The following is an 18,797-nucleotide window of genomic DNA, read 5'->3' as shown; positions in this document are numbered from 1 at the left end:
TGGCCTATTGACATCAAGATTCTTCACTTTAGGATCGTACAACTTCCCTAAGAATCTTATGGCTTAATGGGACCCATAAGTCATGGTTTTAATGGGGAAGTGTTCCACCATCATCCCCCTTAGTGTTGGGCTCAGTTATATGCATATTTGTATGTACATGGACCATTCACTCCACCAGTCCCGACAACTACTAGAACACCAAGTCACTAGGTTTTATAAAACAGGAAGGGTCAACCACCCCACACCCAGCTATCTGAGTTTTATGGACCAAGGGATTGAGGCTTGAACCTCAAAATTTCAACATTATAATCAACAACAGAGAATATGTACCATAAGACCCAATATACACATCTCTGAGACAAGAAGGGGTAAGGCCCCAACATAAAAATTCACGCAATTCATTATTGTTGTACATGAAGTAACATTTTAATCAACCCAATTCTATTGGAATCGTTTCGGTTGGTTGAATTCATTCAATATATGAAATCTATCAATTATAAGAACATGAAATACACAAGCTTGCATAATTTCACAAGGAGAGTTACAATTCATCTATCAGACATCACAATCCACTGAATAGGTTGATCTATACATCTGTAAGCCATAGTTGTTAAATAAGTACACACAAACATTCATCATGAACACAATATTGGATAACATAGTCCAATAATGCATTAGAATCGTGGACATACAATATATCACTCCAATCATGAAGTTAATTGTGAACTTCATAACTCATTGAGTCATTTACATTCATAAACACTTAACATATTGTACCAATAATAAAAATAAAAAGGAACATAACTTTCCATAATTCAAATATGAATATGCAATAGACTTATCTTAGTGTTTTAAGATGGCTAGAAACTAAAGGAGGAACTTCCACTCTCCACCCAACCATAGGCTAGCTACAACGTAGCTTTCTTGAAACTGACAACCCCCAAGTTGGATCCATAGTTTGAGGGGATGGTTGCTCAAGAAAAATCATACCAAAATATTGGTGAAACACTTGAAAGGTGGAAGCCACTATCTAGGTGGTTTATCAACTACCCTCTAGCATTAAGCACCACAATGGCCCACTCTTTCATCTTAGTTCATTCACAAGGATTCACCCATGTTCCAAATGGGGTATTTCTCAATCCAGGAGTTGGAATCCCTTTTACAGGTGGTTTATCAACTGTATTTTTATAGAAAACACGACAGGGATATGTAGTCCTTTTTCCAGGTGGTTTATCAACTACCCTCTAGGATTAAGGACCACAATGATTCAGTCGCCCACTAAGCCACCCACTAAACACACATACATATACACACAGTCCATCAACCTCACATAGTTAAGGATAATTACACCCAAATTCATAGGGGTTTGATTCAAGCAAAGGGCTTTGTAACCTAGCTTCATTATCACTCTATCTTCTACATCCATTTCTCCATGCGCTCCACAATTAGCAGTGAATTCCCTCTATTCTCAGTGAGAGGGAGAAATCCAACCAAAATCAACTAGGGGTCAGCAATACATTCCCCTGTTCTACATTCCTCTCTCTCTGGTACATGTTTTTTCTCCTTATCCCATGTTTTTCCATAATTTCTAGTCTCTTGTTACCTCTCTTTTCCAGTGTCTCTCTCTATTTATCTTCGCTCTCTCTATTCCTCCAGTTTTTTGTTGTTTCACTCTATATCTCATATTTAATTGACTACCTTCATCCCAACCTCTTACTACATTTCTAAGAGGTACCCTCAGTCTATTCACGAAGGGGGATGGGCAACATACTATGCCCCCATCACCTCAAATTCATCTCATGAATTTATGTCAAGAGGTGGTCTTCCCCCATTCATATCTTACCACACTTCTTTTAGGGGGTGGCTCAACTAACCTACCATCGATGGCTCTTTAATTTTGTTCACTAATTTCAGGTTGGGTTCATGGAATTTCAAGCCCACAAGACAACTCCCCCTTACAACATTGTATCCATAAGGCATCCTCCTTCAATCAAAAATCCTAATAATTAATATCAAGTCTCTAGAATACACGATCAATGTAACAACACTGGTGAAAATTCAATGTAATAAAAGTTAATAAAGGCAAAATAATAACCACAGTTCATGGGACACTTATTCCAAGTTGAATGTTGGGAAAAAGCATAGTGATGGGGATCAATGGTGATTGATTAATGGCTAAGGAAATTGGAAAAAGAAATGGCTAAGGCTTGGGAAAGGAAAAGTGGCATTTTGCACATTTATTTATGAAAATAATGGAAATTACAAGAAAAGGGAGGTGAAAGGTCACAAGTTGCATGTGAGGAGGAAAATGAAGGAAAATAATGAAAAATGAAGAAAATAGAGGCCTCATTAATAAAAATGCTTATGATGATCAATTCACAAAATTTTATCAGTTCAGTTTTGGAGCTCTCTCTCTATTCTCTCTCTCTCTCTCATAATCTTGGACACTTATAGTTTCTTGGAGCACTCTTGATGGAGTGTGGCATACTTGGAGTTTTGGAGCAGGAAGGAAAAGGAAGAGCAGGAAATTGCAATAGGACATCAGGATCAGCAACTGCAGAGGGTTTTTCTTGCAGGTACCGAGTTTCATGTATGCTTTCCTCACTAGTTTTGGCGTGCATGGCATTTGCATATGGTTTATTGGTCATGATATGTCACTAGCATGGAGGAATTCCTGTATTGACAGTGGATTTTCCTAGCCTTTCCATTTCCTAGATAGCCATGGTGTTGTGGGTTTATTTGTTTATTTTTCTGGTTGGTTCTCATGTTTCCTTTATCTTGGGTTGAGTTAATATTTCTTGTAGCCTTGGTTGGACAAATTCTTTGGATCCCTATAACATCTTGCGTTGAGTTACTAGTCCTGTAGCCTTGGTTGGAAAAACGCTCTGGAACCCTTGGTGGGTTGAGTTACTAGTCCTGGAGCCTTCGTTGGACAAACGCTCTAAAGCCCTGTATAATTTGTGGGTTGAGTTATTAGTCCTGGAATCCTTGGTCAGAGCAAACACTCTAGAGCCCTGGAAGTCTTGGATAGAGACCAATTTGATGACAGTTTTGTGATGTCCGGCCATGAGGTGGAATCATTGTTTGATGGGTTGAGCTAGTTGGCCTCTAGAAGCCCTAGATGGTTTTGGTTGGTGTGTTTTATGATATCCCACATTCATGCTTGGAATCTGGAACGGGGGTGACTGGATGAAGAAATTTTTGGCTCAACCATGTCTATGGTCGGGTGGTTTGTTGAAGTCCCATAATTGGTTGGTCTTTGAATCATTAATATGAGGTTATTTCCCCTTGTTATTTCATGAGTATTGTACCGGTTTATATGTGGATTATATGGTTGTTGTTTCCTTGGTATTTCTGTTCCTATTATGTTGGTTATGAACATGACAGTGGCTATGTATGGCTCTCATCATGTTTTTACTTATGAATGAATGAACATTGTATCTACGACCTAATGGATGAAACTACACCTAATGTGTTGAGACATCAATGCTTCTTAGCGATTCTCAAATGAGTATGAGACCCCTACGCTTAGATTTGTTGTTTACTTCTGTAGATTACATATTTGTGATATGTTTGACGAAATGTCTGCCATGGCTAGTAGGGGTCCAATCAAGCCGTTATTCAAGTAATTGCATTTGTATCATCATTCCACTGTTATATTTCTGTTATGAAGGTGTCATTTAGTTTTGAGCAGTGACCTAGGATCTGGGCCTGAAAAAGAGGCTCAAATCCTGGGGACGCAGGCACAACACTAAGCAGGAAACTCCTTAGACGATGACATGTCATGTTGTGGGATCATCCAGAGCCTTTTGGACGCATGTATGCCCATATCATGTGAGCGTCCGGGGGTTAATTGGTCTAAAAACGTAGTGGGACCCAGGGGTTGGTTACCTAAGAGGTTGGGATGGTTCCTGGGAGTCTTGTTGCTGATGTGGATAGTTTGTATGATGTGTTTCCATCGGTTCCACTTCCTTAAGGTGACTTAGGAGGTCAAATTATATCATAGTAACTTCTCATCACATGTTTGCCCTAGTTGGTCGATTACTTGGGTAGATGTGGGAGGAGGGTGTTACAATCAATCATCTAGTTGTGGCTCTTATTCCCATGTTGGTATTACACAACCATTTTTACTAAAATGGGGGTAAAATGAAAGGATTGTCTCAAACCCCACCCCCTTAAAGGAATATCTTCCTTAGTGTTCTATAAACCAAAAATAAATACTAAGCTTTATAATTAACATCTCTTACATCAACAATATTTTCCATGTCCTTAGTTTCCACTTCAAGTTATGTAATTCATTTTTAATGGTATAGCTACCTCTAGACCTCTTGGAATTATAACACATTCATGCCTTATTGTTCATTGCTTCACAAGGCATCCACAAGGAACAAGTTTAACTTATTATTTTCTTGGACACACCTAACACATTCATCTTCAGAATGAGAATGTACATGAATCTTTGAAAACCAATTCATTCAAGTCTCCCCTTCCTTGCAATCACACACCTTCCAAGTTCATGCATCCCTTTCTCTACCTCCCTAATCCCTTAGGTGGTCCATTCCTTGGCAAGGCTTCCTCACACATGGAGAGTCTCAAGACTTATGGAGTCTTACAACCAAGGCATCCCTCTAGCTTTCTCTAAATAACACAACATAATTGTCATAACATAATTCATGGTGATCAATGTATGTCACAGGGTTCCACTGCCACCATAATGGCCTTGTCTCTAGTATTTTCAACTTCAAAATTGTCATCTATCCTTCCTGGATAGTTCATCATCTCACTATATCACAAGCATATAGATTCCATAATATTAATCACAATAATTAAATCTAATCTTCTTCCTTTTATCTTTTACTTTCCAAACTTGCTTCATATAGGAATCAAAACTCAAAAATATGAGATTCTTCTCATGATGTTTGATGGTTGCATATGGTAGTACTCAGCCTTTATTATTATAACCAAGGTCATTTCAATTGTAATAAGTACTTTCAATCGGCCAAACAATGGTAATTGTCCATACATAAAATATTTTCATCGCAAGATTTATAACATTCCTTGAAGTGATCTCAAAATTATTGTACACATAATAATTCAATCAATTTTAACTGAATTAAAATAAATTGAAATGAAGCTATAATTGCATTACTTATTTGCATCACAATCATTCAAAGCATTCCATAAGGCATTCAAACATTTATTTCAACAACCAAAGTGTCAAAATTGAAAGATACGTATCTTTAAATTCATGAGTAACTACCTTCCACTTTGCTTGCAGGATAAGGGATTCATTCTACTCCTTCCACTATTCAATGATTCTTCAAAATTATTAGAAGCTATTTATTTTCATGACATTAAATCATTCAATTTATTGTCTCATACAAGCATGCATGCACTCAATGCACCAAGCATATGTACCATCGTGATTCAAAATATGAGTGTTACGACCTAATCATGCCATAGAAACTCATGGATGAATCACAAAGATTCTAGCAATATTTACACATTAAAGCCTTCTTCCTTTGTCATAACCCACTAAGTATTAATGACAAACTTGCTTTCATATATCAACAATTCCATACAATTTTCACATTAAATAGGAATAACCAATCCTTTAATTACATGTTCCTTACCAACAAGCTAAACATTCTATGATAGAATCACTTGTCTCAAGCTTAGAAACTCTTGGGCCAATAGTCATGGACTCATGAACACAATTGTGGTCCCTATATTTTCTCCATACATCCCACATTTTCATGCATCATCTCAATGCATTACCAAACATATATTATCTCATGAATGTATTATTCATTCATTTAATCTTTGTTCAACATGGCAACTCAATGCATGCACACTATTAAGATTTTACTAAATCTTTTCGTTCTAACATTTTTTTTGCCTTAACCATACCCCTTCTTGGGCATCCATGCCATACATGCATTATTTTGAAAAACAAAACATATCAAATTCAGTTGAAAGGAATTCTTACCCAATTCCTTTAACCTTTTACCTTTGTTTGCTACTTTCCCTACTTACTTGGTTATCATCACATACATTCTCAAGTAAGATATTTTCAAGGATTTCAACCAACTTGTTAGCATACTTGATGTTACAACATTCAACAGTCTTTGAAATGATCTCAACCTCACATATTAGTCTCAACTCTATCATTTCATCTGCTTACGCACAAGTAACAATGAAATTTCATAAAGGGAATTTTCACTTTGTATCCAATTTACACATTTAAAAAATATCTTCAAGCATGCACCCAAACATGTGCATATACATGTTGTCGTGCATGTGTCATACTAGCACATATTCCATGTAATTCATACACATTTACTTTTAAATTTAATTTTTAACATCTCTTGTTTGCAATCATTCACATTACAAGTCTCATATATGCTAAGTGATTGTAACAAATGGAGTAGGAAGCAGAGAAAGAACAAAATAGCGAATAGATCATATTGCAACAAATGTTTTTTTTCAAATTGAAGATAAAAAGAGGAGCAACGTTCCCTATAGGTGGGTGCTTACAAAACTTTGGGGATTGTTGTCTCCAGCAAGTTGGAGCTTGAAAACTTTTAAAGGGGATAAGTGTCTCCTACAAGTGCATGCATACAAACTCTATAATTGTGGGTTGGTGCCTACAATCATCATTTAAGGAATAATATTTTTTGGTTTTCTCCCAATATGGGTTTCCACATTAAATTGCTTATGTATTATATGTTCATTCAATTTTGTGTGATTTTCTGCACTTATTTCATAAATGCAAAAGAGATAAGTATTGAAGTGAAATGTTTTAAATAGTGAGAAGTAATAAGAATATGTATTCACCCCCCCCCCCCCCCCCCAACTCTTAGTATTCAACATTCTTTGATAAAGAATGCATGTCTCAACAACTCCATGAACTTCTTCTTATATTACTCCATCATCAAATTTCCTAACATGAGTTCAAATCCTACATATTCATGTCCTAGTAGTTCTTAAAAATGTATTGTTGTTCGAAATACTTATTGAATTGATTCTAAGAATTAACTTAATCTCTCTCCTTTGTATGCTTAACTTGCTTTAATTGATCCCACTGATTGTAGATCAAAATGCCTTATCATCAATCTTTGTAAGCCGAGCATCCCCATATGTGGAAGATGATTCCACAAAATCTTGTTCCCTCATGTTTTCATCCAAGGATTACTTTGTCTATGTTCTAGTTATAGACAATATATCAAACAATCATTGTAGTAAAAATATTATTCACAGATGTGCTTGTTGAAATGTATTTTTCTTAATCCAAATAAACTTCTAGGGTGTTTACCTTGCTCCGCTCCTTCGTTGTAGACAATACATCAAATAATCATTGTAGTAAAAATATTATTCATAGATGTGCTTGTTGAAATGTATTTTTCTTAATCCAAGTAAACTTCTAGGGTGTTTACTTCGCTCCATTCCTTCCCTTCGTCACCGATGTCAATAGGTAGGTGTTGTAGGGGTTAGCTTTAAAGCGCACCCTAAAGGCCTATCTTTAGGGATCTCACCTCCAAAAGAATAAGGGGAATCTTGTTATAAAAACTTTCGAAATAGAAGGATCCCGTAAGAACATTCCCCCATCTGTAAACCAGAGCACTATAGATCATTTTCATTGATTGACAGAGGAAAGAACTTCTTAGGAGCATGTGATTGATAACTTCATTGAAAACTAGCCCATCCATCCTTGTTCAAAGGGAGGAAAGAGAAATCCCCTTCTTGTCTCTCAAGGAAATAAGAGGGTTGGGGGAGAATATCAATACTCACCTATAAGTAACGTTAAAATCAAAGTCAATAATGATAGAGTATTTCCCCATCGGGTACAAAATTAGTTGGTAGCTATTGCAAAGGAAATCAAAACATCATTTACACTGAAACACTGGAAACAAAATGCATTCCCTTCATCCTTTCACTACAGAAATGATTATGCAAAGAATTAAAAAATTAAGAATAATAAAGACACCATGTACTTCTATACCTTGGAAAGAACATACATCATTCTTAAATTTGCTAACTTGATTACAATTACATTTACGATATAACTAGTTCCTGAAAGGAAAAAAAATATAAGATAAGAAAGTTCAGACTCTTGAAAAAAGTGCCATGAGGAGTCGCCAAGGAGATGAGATTCACAAGGATAAAAACAAATACTCTGTACACATCGAAGAAAATGAAACAAACTTCAATCTGTTACTGGGCAGCGAAATATCAAAAGCATCAGCGAGAGTCAACCTGTTGCCAAAAAGTATGAAAGACCCCTGTAAGTCTTAATGAAAGACAATGAACCATGCCACGCCGGTATTTGAAATCATGCCAGACAAGCGAATGTCGTCAAAATAACTTTCTCATACGGATTTTTTTTTGCAACTAAATCCTTACGCTGCTATCGACATATCTACTTGTTTAATGCTTATATTCACAATTTCGACATCTTGTCCCACTAATTTCACAGAAGGCCTATGTGGTGTAAAATCTAGCCAGCGTAAAAATAAAGTCAGAAATTGTGGAAAAAACAATATTATTAAGTTTTTGATGTGAAGTCTCTCTTGCTCATGCTATCTCTCAAAATATAACATGGGTTAACGGTAAGCCGTGTGAAGAACCAAGAACCGACATGTAGAATAGAAGCAACATTCATGTGGCTCGGAATCCTGTAGAATATTAATGGGTTGTGCGCTGGTTAGTTGTATTTTCATGATGCAGCCACAGGTTACCGACTAGATCTATGGTTATGATAGATTTTTTTTTTTTTTTTTCATAAAAAGTTCAGGTAGTAAGAGTATTTGAATTGTGTTTTTGATGGTGGAAATAGATTTAGTACCGTCAAAAACTTTTAAAACACTCAAAATCTTAAAACTCAATAACTGTAACTTAAATTTACTTAAATTCCTACTAAATTTTATCAAAATTTACCATAATTTCAATAATTTTCAAAACAAATTTAAAACCATTTATCAAAATCCTACCATAATTTCAATAATTCTCAAAGCAAATTTAAAACCGCTTTAGACTATGGCGACGGCTTGAACGAAATGGAGTCAATGTGGAATGCACGGTCTCAAACCATTAGTGGAATGTGGGAGGAAAAAAGAAAACTGGGGAAGTAGCGTGTCGATCTCGAGCACATGGAAAGCAAGCTTTTTGGTCACAGAATATGTCCGCTTCCATAAATATCATTAATAATAGAATAGAATAAAGAAACACCAACTACGCCTTTTACAAGAAGACATGTTCGTCTCACGCTGGAAGCATAACTACTTTACCCTTTATATAAAGACAAATTCGTGGCGGCTAGCAAGCAAGCTGGAACATGATAACTTATTTTTTAATAATTATTCTGATCAATACTACAGCCATTTTTTCTAATTATTATTTAATTAATTTAATAATAAGTTGGCGGTTCACCTAATTCAGACCACTTGGATTTTTTTCCCTTTCCTTTTTGTTTTGAGGATAACTACCTAACAAAATCTTTGTTATAACACATTTTAAAGGTTAAATATAATTATAAATATTATAATGGATTAGGAAAATTGTGTAAGTTTAGTATGTTTGATATATGCAATTGTAATTTAATTAAAAAATTAAGAAAATGGAATTGAAATTGGATAGGAAGATAAATTTCTCCAATCCAATGGACCTAACCCACCCCAGTTAAGGTTTTATATTTTGTTTATTTTGATTTTGACAATATTAATCAAAATCAAAGAGAGTTAATTTTTATTTAAGATTTAAATATTAAGTTTTATTTACATTTTCACACACATGTTTTAACAAAATTTTATTAATATTAATTTTAGACAAGAACGATTATATTTGTATTAGAAATTTGTTGAATAAAAAAAAGATTGTTAAAAAAGCTTTGAAATATGTCAAAGTTTGAGACAAATATTCTAAGACAACAATGCTTAGTGTTTGAGTGGGCATAATTGTTAAGAACATGCATTTCCTCCTTATAGGTCATAGGTTCAAAGTTATACATGTATAGAGTTTCTAGATGTTGAATGTTTAATATTGGTCCATTGTGATGAGACTTAAGGGTTAGGTGCCCCCCTAGAGTGTGACCCCCATATAGGACTATATCTATATGTATCAACCCTTGTGAAGACATAAGTTCTTACTAGCATTGGCTTCTTGGCTATCAATACTAACTAGCATCTACACACAATTTTAGTTGTAAAAACATATTATAAGGCAACAATGCATCCTTCAAAAATGATTTTTGTAGTATACTGCAAGTGTACATTCACATAAGAACTTCAAACAACAAACAAACTTTATAATATATAGAACATTACTAGATGAGACCAAGTTTAATGTAGTCTTCTTATTGTCCTTCATTTGCCATGGACTTATAATCAACATTTAATATTTTTGTGTCGTCTTGTTGTTGATGAATTGTTTGTCTTGGCTATTGAGTGGGTTTTGGAGTTGATTCTTACCAACCTTGCACCCATTTGTTTGAATGTTGCACATCCAACATGTAATTCCTCAATTGGTTACTTCTAGCTATGAAAGGTTTCCATCATAAGTGTGATTTTAGTGTTCTTGTTTTCTTCCTCAGAGTACAATGGGATTACATTATGTCTAAGAATGATGTTATTTAGGTTTTGTTACTAGTAATATAAACCTCATATTTTCTTAGATTTCTTTAAATTTCAAAGGTCGCACACAAAGTGCATTTTCCAACATGCCCATGTTTCATCTTGGACTCCTTACATAACCCTAGAGCCAACATTATTTTACCACTAGCCACACACAATCCAAAATTTCTGAATCACTATCCAACATCCCAACAACGATGAAAACACAATACTAGCAACTTACCTTTAGCAAGGGATGATGCCATTAGTGCTAAGCTAAACACAAGATTGATTTGCATAGGAGTAGACTAGAGGGCCATGACATTTTGGATGAAAGCCACACAAACCATTAATCTCACAATCTTGTATTTCCAAGGCATAATGAAGCACACTATCAATCAAAGGCTGAATTGGGTCCACCAATTTTACTCAAATTAGGGACAACATTGCAAAGAACCAATCAAAACTTGAAGTTCGATTCTGAAAGATATGGTTCAAAAGGGAAAGTAATTGATGCCAAACCCTAATTCAATCCTAAATGTAATAGAATCCAGTTTATGTTTTGATTGGGCTTCACAATTTTCCTCAAACTAAGGACAAAATTACAAAGAACCAATAAAAAGTTGAAGCTAGATTTCCATAGGTGTGGCTCAAAATGGAAAATAATTGACATTGAGCCCTAATTCAATCCTAAATGTTATATAATCATAAATTACAAATCCATAATAAGTAACATTTCCTTATGATTTAGGACTATTATCCCATCTGCAAGGATAATCATGAGGCCACTAGGGGCTTAAGAGGTTGCACCAACATTGAAATCTACATGTGTGAGGGGACTGCATAGTGAATGCATCTTGGGTGTTGAGTTTGATATACATCCATCCCATTTGAAATTACATGGCAGTGTTAACATGCTAAGATTCTTTTTTTGTTGAAGCAAGAGTCGTGCCTTCTATTCAAATTAAACAAAAAGGATTAATTACATAAATTACAACCAACCCCAAGGAATCATGGGACCTAGAATTATCTATCCCTCCCAGGGTATGGACCAACAAGCCCAAGGCTAAACAGTTGTGCCACGGGCTTCCCCCCCACGTCCTTCAAAATACAGATGCAATTTGATCCGTAACAATAGAGCAAAAAAAGGCATACAGGTTGGAACTAAAACTGGACCCAAAAAGGAATTAAAAACCAAACTGCTCAGATTCTGGGTCCGAAAAGGGGCATAAACATTGCATATGTGGTCCGCCTGAAATTCATTGCTACCCGCCATGAAGTTGAACAAGGACGGAAGATAACAATAAGGCATAACTCTGACCCGGACCCACCAACATGCAAAATGATCCTGGGTCGTTGATCCGCCTCGCAAGATCCAACAATTAATAAACATATCGAATGGAAAAGAAGTCTGGAGAATACCCGCCTAATGAGGGCGGTATTCTCTCTCCTACTAGAGCCATGTGTTGCATGTTGGGTGGCATTGGGCTCAAATCTTTGAAACCATTTTCCGAAGTTGGGAGCTTCCGATAAGCCAAAAACCACCTTGAGGGTGGTATTGAAACTAAAGGTAGTTATGAGTAAGGTTTCAAGTCCACTGAGGAAGCAAAGACTCTGATCTGAACCCATCAATCTGTAATTTGAATCTCCACCCTTGATCCTCAGTCGTTTGATCCAACGGATGAGAGGAACCTCCATTTGAAAAGTTGACATGCTAAGATTCATCATAAATCTTAATAAAATAAAACTTAGGGGAGAGGGTAATATACCTCCCTACTTTTTAACTGATTTATTCCATGATTCAATCGAGTTCCTTTGTTGGGGTGTGATAGATCTCACAAACAACATGTACCCCTCAATAGCGCATTAAATGTTGTATAGGTTGGAATATACAATATTGGATCTAAATATTGTATATCCTAGTGTATATCCAATCTATATAACATTTAATGCAATGCTACAGGGTGCATATTGTTTGCTTATAAAACTCAACTTTGTGGAACCTCTAGACTTTTCTTTTGATTCTTAAGATTATTCTAAATAGAGTGTGGCTACTCAAATGAAAGGTCTTAAACATTACTTTAATGATTAAAGTTGAATTCCTAATGGTAGTTAGATTAAAACTTTAGGTATTATCCATTATCTTAAACCCTATATATACAAAAAAAAAAAATATTTATTTAATTATTTATAGCTTGATATAGAAAAAGTATTTTTACTTTATTTATGTAGTAGTCTAAATCTCCTATTTTTGACCCTTTTTCTGGCATATTTTGTAGTTAATTTTGCTAATAAAGATTTATTGGAATCACAAGTTTGTGCTATAAAATCTGCATAATTTGATTTCTGAAAAAGATTTCCAAATAGTTAAATCTCATGTATTCAAAAAACACATTTTAAATAACAAAACCTAAATTTCACCAAAAATATTATTACTGAATTCTAATGAAAAAAATCACTAACATAAAATAATCAAACTACACAATTATTTATCACTTTACTTAGTCTCCCAAAAATATTTTAAACTATTTTTTATCTCTTATTTTATTTATTCATATAATTGTTTCTCGTTCTCGGCAACAAGGTGGTAAAACATCCAACTATTCTCTGGAAAAAATTATTATACAAATTAAACCCTTTATGAAAGTTTTAAATAAGACTTTGAAGGGCCAATACTATCCAAATTCAAAATGCCACCTGAACATTTTGACAGGTAAAACAGACCTGCAAAATTTGACTTTTTTTATGCGTGTCATTTTAAGTTTTATGTTTATATGAGTTTCAATTCTTTTATTCATTTATTATATGTAAATTTTAAACAACAATTCCTCATATTTAACGTAATATGTTCTTGGAAGTGAAAGAGATCCATTCTATTTAGGGGTTCACTACTGCTTTCTTATTTTTACATACAGAAACACTAGGAAACTCAGGTGGGAATGTAATATAAGGAGCAAATTAAATATAGGTTAAGATTCGAGAATGAGAAATCCAAGTCCATAAATACAAGAGCTTTGTTATTAATATCAAATACAAGAGCTTTGTTATTAATATGAAGAGATTTTCCTTGGTTTCTTGGTGGCAATTGACGGCAATAAGATAATAGGCCATCCCGATGACTCTTTATCGTGACAAAAAAAATAATGCTGAACTCGGTTGAGTAGAGGAGACTTGTTTGGTCCACTTTTTGATGGGACATGTAACAGGATATTTGGTGAACTATTAACAAATAGAAGATATGAATTTTTTCAAAGTCTAACTCTTTTTTTCTTATAAAGATTTGGATCCAACTCAATGTATATGCCAAGTCCTTAAAAAAACTCTTTAGAAACAATGCCAAAAATATTGCCAAGCCCATTAAGAAGAGGCGCTTTAGAAACAATGCCAAAAATATTTCACGTGGGAACTAAACAACTAGTTGTTGCTTGCTCTTTTCATGGAAAACCAATGGTTAACTCTATTGATGGCATGGCCTTTCAAACGAAGGGTATTTTGGATTGATTTTTTAATTACTATTATACTTTTCTTTTTCTCACTGCTGGTTGTAGATTGAGTCATCATGGCATATGTATTAATGTAGAGTAGGGATAAGTGTTGGATTATGTTATAGAAATGATGATGTGGAATTGTGAACATTTAAGTTCTAAGTGTTGAGACACCAGAAAAGGAATCCGTAAATGGATTAATTGGCTAAGACAATTTAGTAGTATAAGAAGGAAGAAATCAATTTGATTGTACTTATCTATTCACAATTAACCATTAGAAATTATGACAGTTAATTTTAATGCCTAACCAACTATTCAAATTTATGAGGATTAATTTAAATGCATGTAAACTTGAAATTTCAAATTTAATTTACTTGTAAGTGAAAATTTAATGAATATTACTTACTTTTCATTTTTGTCATTTTATTATTTATGCATATTAAGGAGGGTTAACCATTTCTTTTATTATATGCGAAATTATGTGTGATCATAGTTAATGGCTAGAGTTATTATGTGGACTCTCGGATAGGTATTTAATATGATACTTTTTATTTTGTGGACTGATATAAGGCCGTCAAAATGACAATTTTCCTTTCTTAACTACTAGTATTGATTAAAATTGCCATCCATATCTCTTTTTATTTTGTTTCAGTTGTAATTATATCCAGTTAAAGGATTAGTGCTTAAATTGAATTTTATTCAAAACTTTTAAAATTAACTTATATTATGCAAATTTACAATATATATAAAAAAAAATGAAAAAAAACTTCTATAAAATGGATTGATAGCTTATGGAATAACTATAACTTACTTTATCACAAGTTCCCAACATTCAACATTCATCTTTTAGAACTCAGAAAAATATAAAGATAAAAAAATGAATCGCAATTAAGAATTTTCCAACATTCATCTCTTGGAACTGAAAAAAATATCTAAGAAAAATAAATCACAATTAAAAACAAACTTAGATTTGGGATGATGACACTAACTTCAAAACTATTTATTTGAACACTATACATATGGGATGCATAACATTACGAATTTCAAAGAATGTCTAAATACAACTAACTTTTAACCTACTTTCCACAATGTCCGCAGGCACTCTTCTGTCTCTAACACTCAACGTAAATTATTGCACGCCACACTTATAGGTTCAAATTAGTTTAATTAACATAAAATACGTTTGAAACACATAAAAACGTTCTATGGAACGTCAAATTGCAGACCTGCCATTTGAACGTCAAATTTAAAAGTCAAAGTCAAGGCCTAGATGGATGTGCATAAAATTCTAATACGGCAACTCTTATTTTATAGAATATAGAAAAGTAAATGTTATTTGACATGTAAGGCAGATAGTTTTCGTCTTCTGAGTGACAGCACGGAATCGAGATAGTAACCTAGAGAGAGGACGAAAACTATTTGCCTTACATGTCAAACCGTATTTACTTTTCTATAGTCTATAAAATAGGAATTTCCATTCCAATACAACACAAAAATCTAAAAATAATGTGCCTCCATAGTCCACACCCCTCGGCCACTGACAACTTCTACACGCACGCGCGTTTGTATAGTGATGTATTAAAGAAAGTTGATTATTAAACGCCGTCGACCTTGACTTAAAAGATTGAAACGTGAATATACATATATTTGTGGGGAATTTTAGTCCTAATTGCAGTGGTATACAAAATTTGGCATTGGGGTTTTGCAGAAGTTTGTGGCAAAAAATTGGGCTTCAGGTCATATTATCAGTCTGTGCATTGGAGTGACAATATTTATCACAGACCTCGATTATCTAGAATTGGTCAGGAAGCAGGGGGTTTTATAAGAGACAAAGATGAAGATGGAAACTATCCTACTGCTGCAACTATTGCTGTTGAACTGGGCGCTGAGCGCTGCTGCCGAATGTCCATTCAATCTTGATTATGTCCGTCAATTGCCGTGGGACAAGTCTACCTGTAAATCAACGATTAATAAAGACAATTGCTGCCAGACGTTGCGGAGTCTAATCGGCATTGGATTTGCTCAGTATTTGAAAGATGCATCCATCTTCGAGTTTCCTAGTAATGCCTCTGCCGCCTCTTGTCTGGAGATATTTCAGCAGCAGCTCGACCATGTAGATCTACTACCAGACTTGGTGGCAAACTGTTTCCAGAACGTATCTGAATTTGTTTCGAGCCCAAAGCTTTGCGTCGGTATACAGACCAAGCAGGACTGGATTCGCAAATTGAAAAATACTTCCCTGGACTCGACCTGCAAAGGCGACCTCTCAGATCTGGGCGCCTGTCAGCTATGTAAGGAGAGTGGAGACACCGTCACCAGCATGCTGGCGGACATGGACAAGAACTTGACAAGCGAGGCAAGTTTGAAGTGCTTTTATTTCACGTGTTTGTATGCCGCCGGAGTGGTTAATGAGTTCGGCCCCATGAACATAAATACTGCTCAGTGTATTTTCCGTTTGCCTTTTGTCCAAAACTCATCGGATCGCGCAGTTTTGCTCTATACTTTCATTGGCATTGCTATAGCACTTGTTGTCATCTGTGCTCTAGGGCTTTTCTACTGTCTGTTGGTAAAAAGGATTGATCCTAAGACTATACTGCGCAGAAGATTCGTGAGGCGGAACGAGAAACTTCTGAAGGGAGCTGTGAAACTCAACACTGGGGCAGTATGGTTCGACATTGGACTGATCAGGGATGCCACCGATAGTTTCAGCGAGGCCAATATCATTGGCCAAGGGGGTTATTCCACGGTGTACAGGGGAACGCTCCCGGATGGTCCGCGGATAGCTGTGAAGAGAATCAGAAACTGCGCGTCTGAAGGGGATTCTGAATTCCTGAACGAAGTACAGATCATTAACAGCATCAGGCAACGGAATTTGGTCGTTTTGAGGGGCTGCTGCGTGGCCAGCGACGAGAGAGAAGGGCACCAGCGGTTTCTGATATACGATTACATGCCCAATGGAAGCCTGTATGATCATCTCTTTGGAGAAATGTCCAAGGCCCGACTTTTGAGCTGGCCGCAGCGCAGGAACATCATCCTGGGAACTGCTAAGGGGTTGGCTTATCTCCACAACGGCATCGAGCCTGCAATTTATCACAGAGACATCAAATCCACTAACATTCTGCTGGATGACGAAATGAATGCACGCGTGGCCGATTTTGGTCTGGCGAGGATCATGACTAAAGAAGGGGAAGGGGAATCATATCCCGCGACAAGGATAGCAGGGACGCAAGGCTACTTGGCCCCTGAATACGCTCTCTACGGCCAACTTACAGATAAAAGTGATGTGTATAGCTTTGGGGTTCTGCTGCTGGAGATCATGAGCGGCAGAAAAGCTCTCGACACCACTCTGGAGTCGGCCTCCCAATATCTCATCGCGGATTGGGCATGGGCGCTGAAGACAAAGGGCAGGACCAGTGAAATAGTAGACCAGAGAATCCGTCAGAGCGGGGCTGAGAACGTGATGGAGAGATTTGTTTTGGTTGGTATTTTGTGCTCGCATTTTATGGTGGCATTCAGACCTCGAATGATAGAAGCCGTGAGGATGCTGGAGGGAGAGGTTGAGATTCCTGAAATCCGAGACAGGCCTTCGCCGTTTCTGCTGCATGGTTCTGTTACAGACAAAGGCAGTTCCTTTCTTGTTTCTCACAGCCATACTCGGCAGATCGCGGGCAGTTAGTGGAATAATTTTTTATTGTAACAATTCCTGCCGATCAGGGGCTGCTAGTGAAATAATTTTGTATTCTAACAAGCTGCTAATTCATGGCTCGGCCGATCAGGGGCGGTTAGTGGAATAATTTTGTATTCTAACAAGCTGCTAATTCATGGCTTGCAGGTTAGTTGGGATAATTTAGTTTTATGAGGCTAGAATGTTTTAAGTACTCTGTCTTTCTAATGTTTGAATGATATAGTGAGTACATCTCATCTGGTTTACACTTAAAAGGTAAGTGCAACCATTCTTTTTAGTTTCATAAATCATATAATTTTATTTTTTTGTTGGTGATAAATTATTACAAGAGTTAAAAGAGTTACATTGTAGTTACCATGTGTTGTTTAGCTTAAATATAAATTAATTAAAATAAAAAGTAATAAATACAAAAATAAAATAATTAATAAAATATTGTATTATTGAATGCTATCACTAAAAATTAAAAAATATGATTAACTAATATTGTTTATATTAACATATATACTTTATATGTTTTATATTTTTTATTAATATATATAATTTTTAATAATCAAATTTATTAAAATATGTTTTTAATATAATAATATTAAGTTAGCTTAAATTGAAAATAAAACTATAAATTATGAAAATGGAATTAATAAAATAAAAATAAAAATAAGAAAGTTAAATAAAAAAGAAATAAAACTAAATAAGAAAAATTAGTAACTAATAGAAATGGAAGTTACTAAACAATCCATAATAAGACCTCAACCAATCATCTTATAAATAAATAAATTTAAATAATAATAATAAAATAACAAAAATTGAATTCCCAATATTAAACTATGGATAATTAGCATAAATTTTTGGTCAAAGACAAACTAATATATAGTCACAAACAAAACTGAATACAAGTATACAAAATATACTTTTAGTCATTTTTAATATATTTATTTTTTATTTTTGATGTTATTTTTTATAAGTTTATTACCAATTAAAATAAATAAAAAAATTGATTAATATATATATATATATATATAT

General features: G+C 34.9%; 1 pseudogene; it reads left to right on the top strand.

Moving 5' to 3' along the window:
- The first annotated feature begins 15,723 nt into the window (after positions 1 to 15,723).
- LOC149217206 (putative receptor-like protein kinase At1g11050 pseudogene) lies at positions 15,724 to 18,075 on the top strand (annotated as a pseudogene).
- Positions 18,076 to 18,797: the final 722 nt, after the last annotated feature.

Source organism: Pinus tabuliformis, chromosome 1_1 (genome assembly GCF_031772625.1).
Source record: "Pinus tabuliformis cultivar Carrire ecotype Pingquan chromosome 1_1, CPIR1, whole genome shotgun sequence".
NCBI classification, from domain to species: domain Eukaryota; kingdom Viridiplantae; phylum Streptophyta; class Pinopsida; order Pinales; family Pinaceae; genus Pinus; species Pinus tabuliformis.
The sequence above is the reverse complement of the archived record's forward strand: the minus strand, read 5'-3'. Positions and strand labels throughout refer to the sequence as shown.